Source organism: Polypterus senegalus, chromosome 5 (assembly GCF_016835505.1).
Source record: "Polypterus senegalus isolate Bchr_013 chromosome 5, ASM1683550v1, whole genome shotgun sequence".
Classification (NCBI taxonomy): Eukaryota; Metazoa; Chordata; class Cladistia; order Polypteriformes; family Polypteridae; genus Polypterus; species Polypterus senegalus.
The window spans coordinates 134,872,754-134,883,339 of record NC_053158.1 but is presented as its reverse complement, the minus strand read 5'-3'; positions in this window follow the sequence as shown (position 1 = coordinate 134,883,339).

The following is a 10,586-nucleotide window of genomic DNA, read 5'->3' as shown; positions in this document are numbered from 1 at the left end:
CCAAAAGTTGATATCAGACTTCTCAGGTTTGCTTGGCCTGTATTGCATGAAAAGGTGTTGACATTACAGTACACCAAGTCATTCATCAACAGTTCTGCTCATGGCTTGTAATAAATAATGCTGTTCTGCACAAATATGTGCAGAGCGTCTGACATAGAACTAGAACTTTCTGTATGCTGTGAAGTTTCCCTTAGTAAAAAAAAAAAATCTAAAAATCATATGACGTACCATCAAAACATTGTGACGGTACATGATTTAATCAATGCACTTGTTCTGGCAGAAGATATTATTTAAATCATATTCCCTCTTTTGGCAATGTGTATTCAAGTCACATTTAGGTGGCACAGTGATAGTGCTGCTGCCTCACAGCTAGGAGAGCAGTGTTCACATTCCAGGTCCTTCCTGCACGTAGTTTGCATGTGCCCCCTGTGTTTGCATGGCTTTCCTCTGGGTGCTCCACTTTCCTCTCATTGTTTAACGACATGCAGGTTGGGCGAATTGACTAAACTGGCTCTAGTGTGTGTTTGCCCTGTGATGGACTAGAAAATTATATAGCATTAAATTCATATGTTTCCATATGTAATACTGGTGCACATATGAATTACATGCAGACATAATAGTTTACCAACCGATACATACTCAAATCCTATGATTTTTTCCCCCTAAATGGCTCCTTATATACAGTTAACTTCCATGTTGCATTGGTCGTTCTAGCTTCAGCCAAGGTACTCCTTTGGCTGTATGTTAACATCAAGCTAAGAAAAATTACTGTTTATTATGGCACTTTGGTAGGGTCTGTCATGTCTGTAAAAACATTCTGAGGTTGTTGCCTTCCAACATTATGCCAAACTGAAATCATGAACCAGAAAACCTGGATTCACACATCACCTTTTGGGTAATACACAGCCAGGGAATGGTGCATGGTGGTCAAGTGTGAAAAGAAGAGGTTCATTGTACATGTGATAATAAATCTGAACTTAACTGATTTATAAAAGAATTTAGGTGGACTATAAATCACACATTAACCAGATTACTAGGACCTCATTTGTTTTCCACTTAAGGAATATTCCAAAAGTTACACCTCTTGAAAAATTAATTCATGCTTTTGTTTTTAGTTGTCTAGATTACTGTAACACATTCCTAACAGGACTAGCTAAGAAAGACATTAGTCAATTGCAATTACTTGTAGTGCAGAATGCAGCAGCAAGAATTTTAACTTGAACAATAAATTCAGAGCACACCTTATCAGTTTTAGCATTGATACATTGGATACCAGTGTCATTTACAATTGACTTTAAAATACAACTAATGGTGCTTAAAGCTTTAAATAATCTTGCCCCTTCCTATATTTCAGTGCCTATTACCCTGCACTCCAAGTCATAATCCTACATCTTCCAACGGTGGCCTGCTTATAATTCTAAGAGCCAATCTTAAAAGAAGTGGTGAGGCATCATTTTGCTGTTATGCACCAAAAATCTGGAATACTTTACCAACAGAGATTTGTCAGACTAATACTGTGGAACATGCAAAAACCCCTTTTTTTAATTTGGACTTTTTCATAGCTACACTGAAGTTGTACTCCTAATCTATATACAGTATATAAAAGTCAATGTATGTATGTATGTATGTATGTACTGTATGTATGTTCCAGCATCACTTCCGAATGGCTGGAGCGATTTTCATGAAACTTGGTACACATGTTTCTCATTGGTCGACTAAAAATACTGTAGGGTGAAATCAAACCAAACCCACCCCTTCTGGGCAGGGTGGGGTGTGATCTTACGGTCTTGTATGCATGTTATCATCCAGTTGACACTCAGAACGACCATCAGAGGGCGAACTGGAAGTGACTGCCAGCATTCTTTATGTTTGAGCACCACCGCGCCCCTGTTGCTTTTCAAATTTTAAATAGAGTTGGATGGTTCCGAGCATCAACTGGATAACATATATACAAGACTGCAAGACAAGCACATTAGTGAGTCTTCATTGTCAATTTATTTGTATTTTTAAAGTTGTGTTTTTTTTAAATTATATTTTTCTGAAACAATTTAAAAAAAAGCACTTTATTTTCTTCCTGGGCAACGCTGGGAATTTCAGCTAGTGGACTATATAGGCACAGAATTATTATATTCTTCAGGAATTTTCAAACTTTTCTAACCTCTGTTTTTCTCTGCTGTCTTTTCCATTACCACCTGACTGAGAAACTGTGCAGCCACCCATGATGATGGAATGAAGGCAGGTGTTCCAGCTGTCCATTAGACCAAATGCATCAAATCCACTTAAAGCCTGGAAACAAAGAGGAATGATTTGAGTACATTTATATTAGGTAGAATGTTCAGTTGATGCTGGGTGGTCTTTTGGCCTTGTAACTCTTGCAGACTTAACTGGAATTTTTCTTCCCTTTCCTCTGACCTTACCACTGGACTCATTATTAAAGACTTACATTATGATATTGTACATAAGGACATTTTACTTTGAATAATTATATATCTATGGTTTATAAGACTACATGGATTTCTTTATTTTTTGTCTTTGTTACTTATTCATTAATATTCTTACCTAATCTTAGTTGTTTTTTCCTTTTCTTGTAGCTTTCTCTTTGACATCTTATGCTGACTTCTTTGTATGAAAATGTGCTCTATAAATAAATGTTGAATATACTACATTTTTTATCAAACCTAAGATTTTTGAAAAGGCCAAGGCCCACTGTCCACCAGCATTTTGTTACTAAAACAATGTCAATCAACACACTGCACATTTGAACTATCTGTGGCTTGTCACATGCACATACAATTAACACTAGAATTACCAGAGCCTACGAGAAAACTTCTAAATCCGGCCCACCTTAAATCCTTTCTCACCTCTCCGTCAGCGTTTTTTGTCCTGTAAATGTGTCGATAAGCAGCAAGCAGCCTGCTATCCCATCCCCCTGCCCACCACAACAGTTCAATTCGCAAAGAAGTTTCTCAGTGCTCAATGTTTATCTTCGAGTGAAGTGCTGGAGCTTTATAGGGTAAAAAAGTACATCGTCATTTGGGATACATAAATTTCATGTGTGTGTGCAGTGTCATCAACAATCTATGTAAAAACATTATCACAGAAATGTTTTTCATGTTTTAGTAATAATTGACAAAATGTAGACATGAAATGTATAATGTGTGAAACCTGAAATATAAATATGAAATAAACACTTTCAAAAAAGGTACAAGTATAACAAACCAAGTGCACTTTTATTCAAGAATTTAACTGAAGAAACAAGAAAGCAGGTTACGGTAGGCAGTTGATACGACAGCTTGCGTGGTGCAATACTTGTCAAAGTTTTTTTTTCAGTTTTATTCCCTCACTCACATTCAAGCTTATACCTCCACCCCCATCTGACGCCGTTTTCAAATAAACACGTGGTATACAACCCCTTTTTATTTGAAAACCGTGTCAGATCTTGTGTGCGAGCAAGACTGGGAAACCTGTGGACGTGGATGTGAGTGGTGTGCGTGACTGAGAATGACTGTGGATGTTTTATTCTTGACTGTTCCTGCTCACGCTGAATTAGTATGCACCTTCTGATCCATGATGTCAAAGCTGCACTGGCAAAAAAGAGAGACTTAGGTATATATGACATTTGGAATAATTCATTTTATGACCTGCATTGTGCATTTCGGAAAATGTTGTTGCACTAATGCAACATTATATTCATTTGCATACCTTCATGCGGTTGTAGTCATGACATGACCATGTTTGTTTTTTTCCCTGATCTCAGCCAATGATTAATGTTGCTGCATGTTGGTATTTCTTTTGAACTCCAGGAGATGCAGAGGACAGAATAGTACAAAGAGGTCAGTTCCACCCTATATACAATCATCAAATTCAAATGTTAACAGTTCCCACACACCCAAGGACCGTCCTTCCTACATTTACGACATGTGCATAAGGAGTGAAGCCTGAAGTCCAAATATCAAATAGACACTTTCACAAAAGGTACAAGTATAACAAAATAAGTGCACTTTTATTCAAGAATATAACCGAAGAAAAAAGAAAGCAGGTTATGGTAGGTGGTTGATATGACAGCTTGCGTGGTGCAATGCTGCTGATTCCCAATCAAGAGCTTCTGGGATGGATGCTGGCAGCTTCTCAAGTTTAGCTTTTTGAGTAGAGAGCTGCTCTTATTGTTAATATTATACAATAAAAAAATACATTTGATTTGCGTCTGTAACAGCCGCTGTAAATTTATAGTGCTTGTCTTTTTTTTTAGTTTTATTCTCTCACTCACGTTCACACTCCCACAACACAACCCTGCCCCCCCAAACCCCCGATCTGACGCTGTTTTCAGATAAAGACGTGGTATAACAAACAAACTCCAGAAGATGCAGAGGACAGAATAGTACAGAGAGTTCGGTACCGTGCTGTATAAAATCATAACATTTTGGACATATTTGGCTTCACACCTTATACACTTGTCGAAAATGTAGGAAGGACGGTCCTTGGGTGTGTGGGAACACACATAGCAATGTAGCTATGTAGAAGAAGTTCCAGAAGCATGTCACTCACATTGAGGACATAATTAAAAGTTTAAAAACACAACATCCATTGGTGTGGTAAACAGCACATCCAGTGCTAATGTTGTGCTTAGTTGTGGTAATGCTCATATTCCTGTAGCTGGGCATGTTTGGTACAAGTGTACACATGCTTGCGCCTCCATTTGTGATTTCACAGGTGACATTTTACAAAAGGCATTCTTAATGGTTTTCTGTTGTTGAGTTAAAAAATAATACATGATGAAACATTTTATCATTTCTCTCATTTGTTTTCATTCGGACAAAAGACCTCTAGTTGTTTTTTTTCTCTCTTGTCAAAGAGACTACTAAACATAGCCAGTTCCACATCTCCAGCATGTCTGTCATATTACCTGTATTCTGCAACAGTGAATGCTACCATTGTATCCTTTTTATTTCCTGGAGTTATCTTATCTCACTTAGGGATGATTGTCCATTCTTTCTAGAGTGGTGTGTGAATGTTTGAATGACTGCCATGATGCTTCTTGCACAAGCTACAAAAACAGCACACTTCTCTGTCTAAACCAATATGGGAGAACAAAAACAAAATTAAGCAAAATGCACATCTTTCAGTAAATGCTTTTTAGATAGTTCAGGTTATTTTTTGAGCACCAGAAATTATGTATCTATACATTACGCAGAATTTACTAAGTCTACTAAATAAAGCTGAAACCAGGATCTTCACTAGTAACGTTTTATAAAAAAAAAAAAAAGTTTATTTTAAATGGAAAAACCTGAAATAATTATTTGGGATGGGCAAGGAAGGATGACTTCAACCAATAAAGCTGGGCAATGACCCACTGCACAGACTAATGAGATGTAGCAGTTGTTGAACAGGAAAGACAGGTGTTAAATACAAAACTACCACTGCCGGACTAAGGTACCACAAAAAAATAAATAAATAAAAGGCTACTAAGTCAGTTAAAAGGATTATGGTGCCATTAGTGAATGACACAAATGATACAAAGAGAAACTGCACAAACACTGCTGACAAATTCTGCAACATCAAATGTTTGTCTTGTCTAAGCAGTTGATAATTCTTGACCGATTAATGTCTGCCTTGTTTCTAATTGACTACATATCTGGTCAGAACCACTTAGCATCAGCTTCCTGCTTCCTCTTGTAATGATGATTATTTGTTTACACAGCTTGCAGCCTAGATATAGCAATCAACATCTTACATATATTTTTGCCTGCCTGCTGCCTCTCATGGGACCTGTCACCAGTAATGTGAAAAGTATTCCTTGTAGCCTATGCCTTTTTAAATAGTTATTCTTCACAGAGGCAAGTCAAATGTGAAGTTTCTGTTTCCAGTTTAAATTCACACTCATTGAATGAGTTCAGGATTGCTAAGAAAGTATTGCCAATGATGCACTTTTGTAATTGTGAGTATCTACAGTATGTTTTGCTTAACTTTTTAGAGTTCCATCAAAAAACTGGTCCTAAAGCATTTGCATGGTACAAAAAGTCTACTATTTCACCAAGAATGACAACTAGGTTGGGTTACAATTAAAAAAACTGAACAACTCATATTTAAATTGCGACATCAGTACTGTGAACATGGAGAGAAGGCTAATAAGATCTTAGCTCAACAAATCCACAAGCAGGAGTTTTGCAATGCAATACCAGCCATTACCAACACAGACACATGAGACAGAATCATTGACCATAGAAACACAATGCACATATTTAAAAACTACTATAAGTCTTTATATTTTTCTCAGTTTTAAGAAAAGACACAATCTAATGTTTTTTTGACGCATTACAGATACCACAACTAGATACTCTTTGTGCAGAGGAATTGGATAAACCTCTGACACTGTCAGAATTACTAGACACCATACACTCACTTCAGAGTGGGAAAGCAGCATGACCCGATGGGTACCCTGCCGAATTTTACAAAAAAATTTAAAACGTCAAACGTTTTCCTAAGAAAAATATGGACTTATTGCAATGTGTATCATAAAGACCAATCTCACTTCTGAAAATTGATGTTAAAATATTCTCCAAAGTTCTAGCTAGAAAAATTGAGAAATTATTTCGTTCGGTAATATCACAGAACCAAACCGGATTTATTAAAGGCAGACACAAAGCCTGTCTTCGTCGCCTTTTTAATGTATTGTGTTCACCCATAAAGTCTAACACTCCAAAGATATTGGGCTTCATGCATAACTCCGTGCATAGAATTTTCACTATAACATGACGTAAGCACAGAAGCCGAAATGTGGTTACGCACAGAAAAATCTAGATGCAGGAATCTGTGCGTACTCCAATTTCCACGTTCTTCCGCTCCATAAATCCCAGTCAGCGTGAAAAGTAACACACGCGCCTGCTGTCCCGCCCCAGTTCCTCCCAGAATTATGCCTCTTTCAATATGTAAATCAGTATAAATAGTCCTTAAGCTCAGCGTTCTGTGAAAAGACAATGGGAAAAGCATGGGGGAAAATATAAGAATTTCAGCGAATACCAAGTGGAGGCAATGAAAAACACTATTTGTTGATTTAAACAGTGGTATAAACAACAAAAGGAAGCTGATCGACTGACATAGCGTGTCGAGAAACTCGAAAGCTCAAATTCACAAAGTTGCACAGTACCCAAAATAAAAAGGAAGTTGTCACATATCAAAGTTGCCGTGAAAAGGCGAGTTGTAGCCCACCGTCTGAGTGTCATATGAAAGCTTATTAGGGTACAGAGAAAAAAAAGGCACACAGTAGGAAAAAAGCACGAAATGTCAACTTCATCTTAAAATCATTTAATTAACCAGTTTCTCAAATCACATTGTAATTAAAGTAGCATGCTAACTGCCTTGTTTTGTATTTGATCTTTTGCTCTATGTGTGTGAATCACTACGTGCTTCTCCTTTCTCTTTCTCCGACAGGACACAGAATCCATTACATTTGTTATATTACAGCTCTCTGTATAATTAAAATACTGAGATGTATACGTGATATATTTTTCATGATGATAAGAGTTAAAGCATGTTATTAAACAGGGGAACACAGTGCGTATTGTGCGCGACCTTCGATGAAATTATTGTAGTAGTATTGTCTCTTTCAAACGTACTAACCTCCAATTCCTGTGCTTACTTTTCTTTCTCCAAATACCCAATCGCCACACAATCAGCTCTCTAATAGACGTTAAGCCATCTGTAAGCTTACAACGACGATTCTTGAAAACCTTTAAGGAACATTGAAATATCCTTGTAGTACATGTTTAATTATTCTATCCATCTATCCTACCAGTGTCACATCAGCCCCAGTAAGAATACAGCACAAGGTAGGATCAATCCGTGAACTAGCTAGCACTGCGGAACCGTGTCCTTACATGTTTAATTATTAACAATACAGATTAGTTAAATGAAGTTAAAGTTTTATCTATATAATTTAATCAACATATTTTGCTGCATTTCATCTTAAAAATATTGTCATTATATGTAAATATGCGCTTTATAAAGTGGCTCAGGTTGTGCAATATTATAACTGTAGTGCAAGCTTACAGTGAGGTGATTGTACTTATAAGTACAAACAGTTCTCCATGGAGCAATTGATTGAGTGCGTTTAAAGTTCTTGGGATAAAAATGTTTCTGAACCACGAGGTCCATACAGGAAAGGCTTTGAAATGTTTTGCCGTGGCTGAACGGCAAGCGTGTGCTTGATGCTGTATACCGATAATTCTCTATCAGCTGCTGCTGTGATTCCCCACTCAAAAACAATGATATAAATACTCTGAGTGGTGCAGTGAGAGTAATATGGAAAAAGATGATCCGCTGTGGCAACACCTAATGGGAGCAGCTGAAAGAAGAAAAAAAAGGTGCAGTGAGAGTAACAACGTTAAAGCAGTTATGGTATTTGCAATACTATGGCTATTCCCTGGACCATTATATTGTTACAAGTTAATTACAATCAGATGCATTACACTAATAAACAATATGCGGTTCGTTTCAGTGTATTTATAAAGCCTCAGCAGGAATGTGGATCTAAGAAATAAAGAGTAACCACGAAGGAACAGTTGCACTGCTTTGACGATGGGTGCCGCCAGTCTGCAAAACCAAGCGGAGAACTTGCGTACGACAGGGTATGAGGTACCGTGGAAAAGTGCGTGGCTTTACGCCAAGTGTAGGTTTTATACATCACGATTTGAACGTGGAAACGTTCTTACGCAACATTTCTGTGCGTACACACCGTTTATACATGAGGCCCCTTATCTTTGGATGCAGAAAAAGCATTTGATAAGGTTAAATGGGACAACCTATTCACTACATTGCAAAAAATTTAGGTTTGGCTCTAAAATATGTGCATGGAACAAACTACAGTATACCAGTCCAGAAGCTTCACTTTGTATTAACACCACCATCTCAGACTACTTCAAATTAGAATGCAGTACTAGACAAGGATGTACCTTGTCACCACCGCTATTTTCAATCACCATTGAGCCATTGGATATTCACTTTCAAAATTCATCAGAGATGAAAGGGATTGTCAGAGAAGGACTTGAACAAAAATATCACTATATGCAGATGATATGGTACTATATATATATATATATATATATATATATATATATATATATATATATATATATATACACATCAGACCCACAAAATTCAGTGCCTGCAGTCCTAAATGTACTACCAGAATTTCAAAGGAAATCTGGAGCCAAAATCAATTTGAACAAAACTGTACTTTTTCTAATGAATTCTCTGGCAAACAGCATTAGATTGGACACCTTCCCTTTTATCATTGCAGATCAGTTTAAATATCTAGAGGTAAACATCACAAGTAAATATAAAGCTCTTTTTCAACAAAATATTTCTGTTTGCTTGGACAAAATTAACACTGTCAAGATGATCCCTAAGCTACTTTTTCTATTTCAAAACATCCCCACATACATTAATAAATCATTTTTAAGAAGTTAGATTCAATCATAACCTTATTTATTTGGAATTCAAAACATCCACGCATCCAAATGGCGACCCTACAATGACCTAAATCAGAAGATGGCATGGCTCTACCTAATTTTCAATTTTATTACTGAGCAGCAAACATACAAGCTATAAAAACCTGGACATTGACACAAATAGATGAACATGCAAAAGGACACAAATAGATGAACATGCAAAAGCTTGGTCTGCAATAAAAATGAAATCCAGTATTCCTCCTTTTATTCCTTGCTTTGTATACCAGTAAATACAAGATATCATCAGTATACTACCAACCCAATTGCATGTCTAAAATGAATAAAAAGATTTTAAAGTTCCTTACTTTCAAACATCCCAAAGTACAGTTGGAAAAGGATTTCTTACTCAACATTTCAGAAAAGGAGTGGAAGGCAGCCATGCATGGAATTCATTCTAGCTCCATATGCACAAAACATATAATTATTCAACTTAAAATCATTTATTGAATACATCTATCCCATTTAATACTGTCCAAAATGTTTCCAGAGCAAGATCTATACTGTGAACGTATATTTTGAAAACGAACAGTGTCAGATCAGCTGTAAATGTACGTTATTTGTAAAAGTTTGCTTTTTTTTTCAGTTGTATTCTCTCAGTCACATTCACATTCACGCTCTCCCTCGCCGCCCCTTCTGATCTGACTCTAGCTAACAGTGCCAGTATAAATTCACACCCGATCTGACGCTGCACGTTTTCAAATAATATTGCATTAGTGCAATGATGTTTTCTGATTGGCACTATTCAGGTCATAAAATGATTTCTTCAAAATGACAAATATATTTGTCTCTTTCATTTTTTGCCTGGTGCTGCATTGACATCGTAACCCAGAAGGTGTGAGCTTATTCAGTGCGAGCAGGAACACGCAGGTGACTGGTTGCTTGTACTATAACAAGCTTGACCTGGAGGTGATGAACGCACATGTGCTGTGCAAGGCTTGCACGGTGGCCACTGAGAAAAGAAGAGTGTGCTTTGCTCACCTTGCACAGGAACCTAGTCGTCACTTCTTACTAGAAAAGGCGATTGATAAAGCAAGAGAGGATGCAACATTGACAAGGTTCTGTTCCAAGACAGCCACTTCT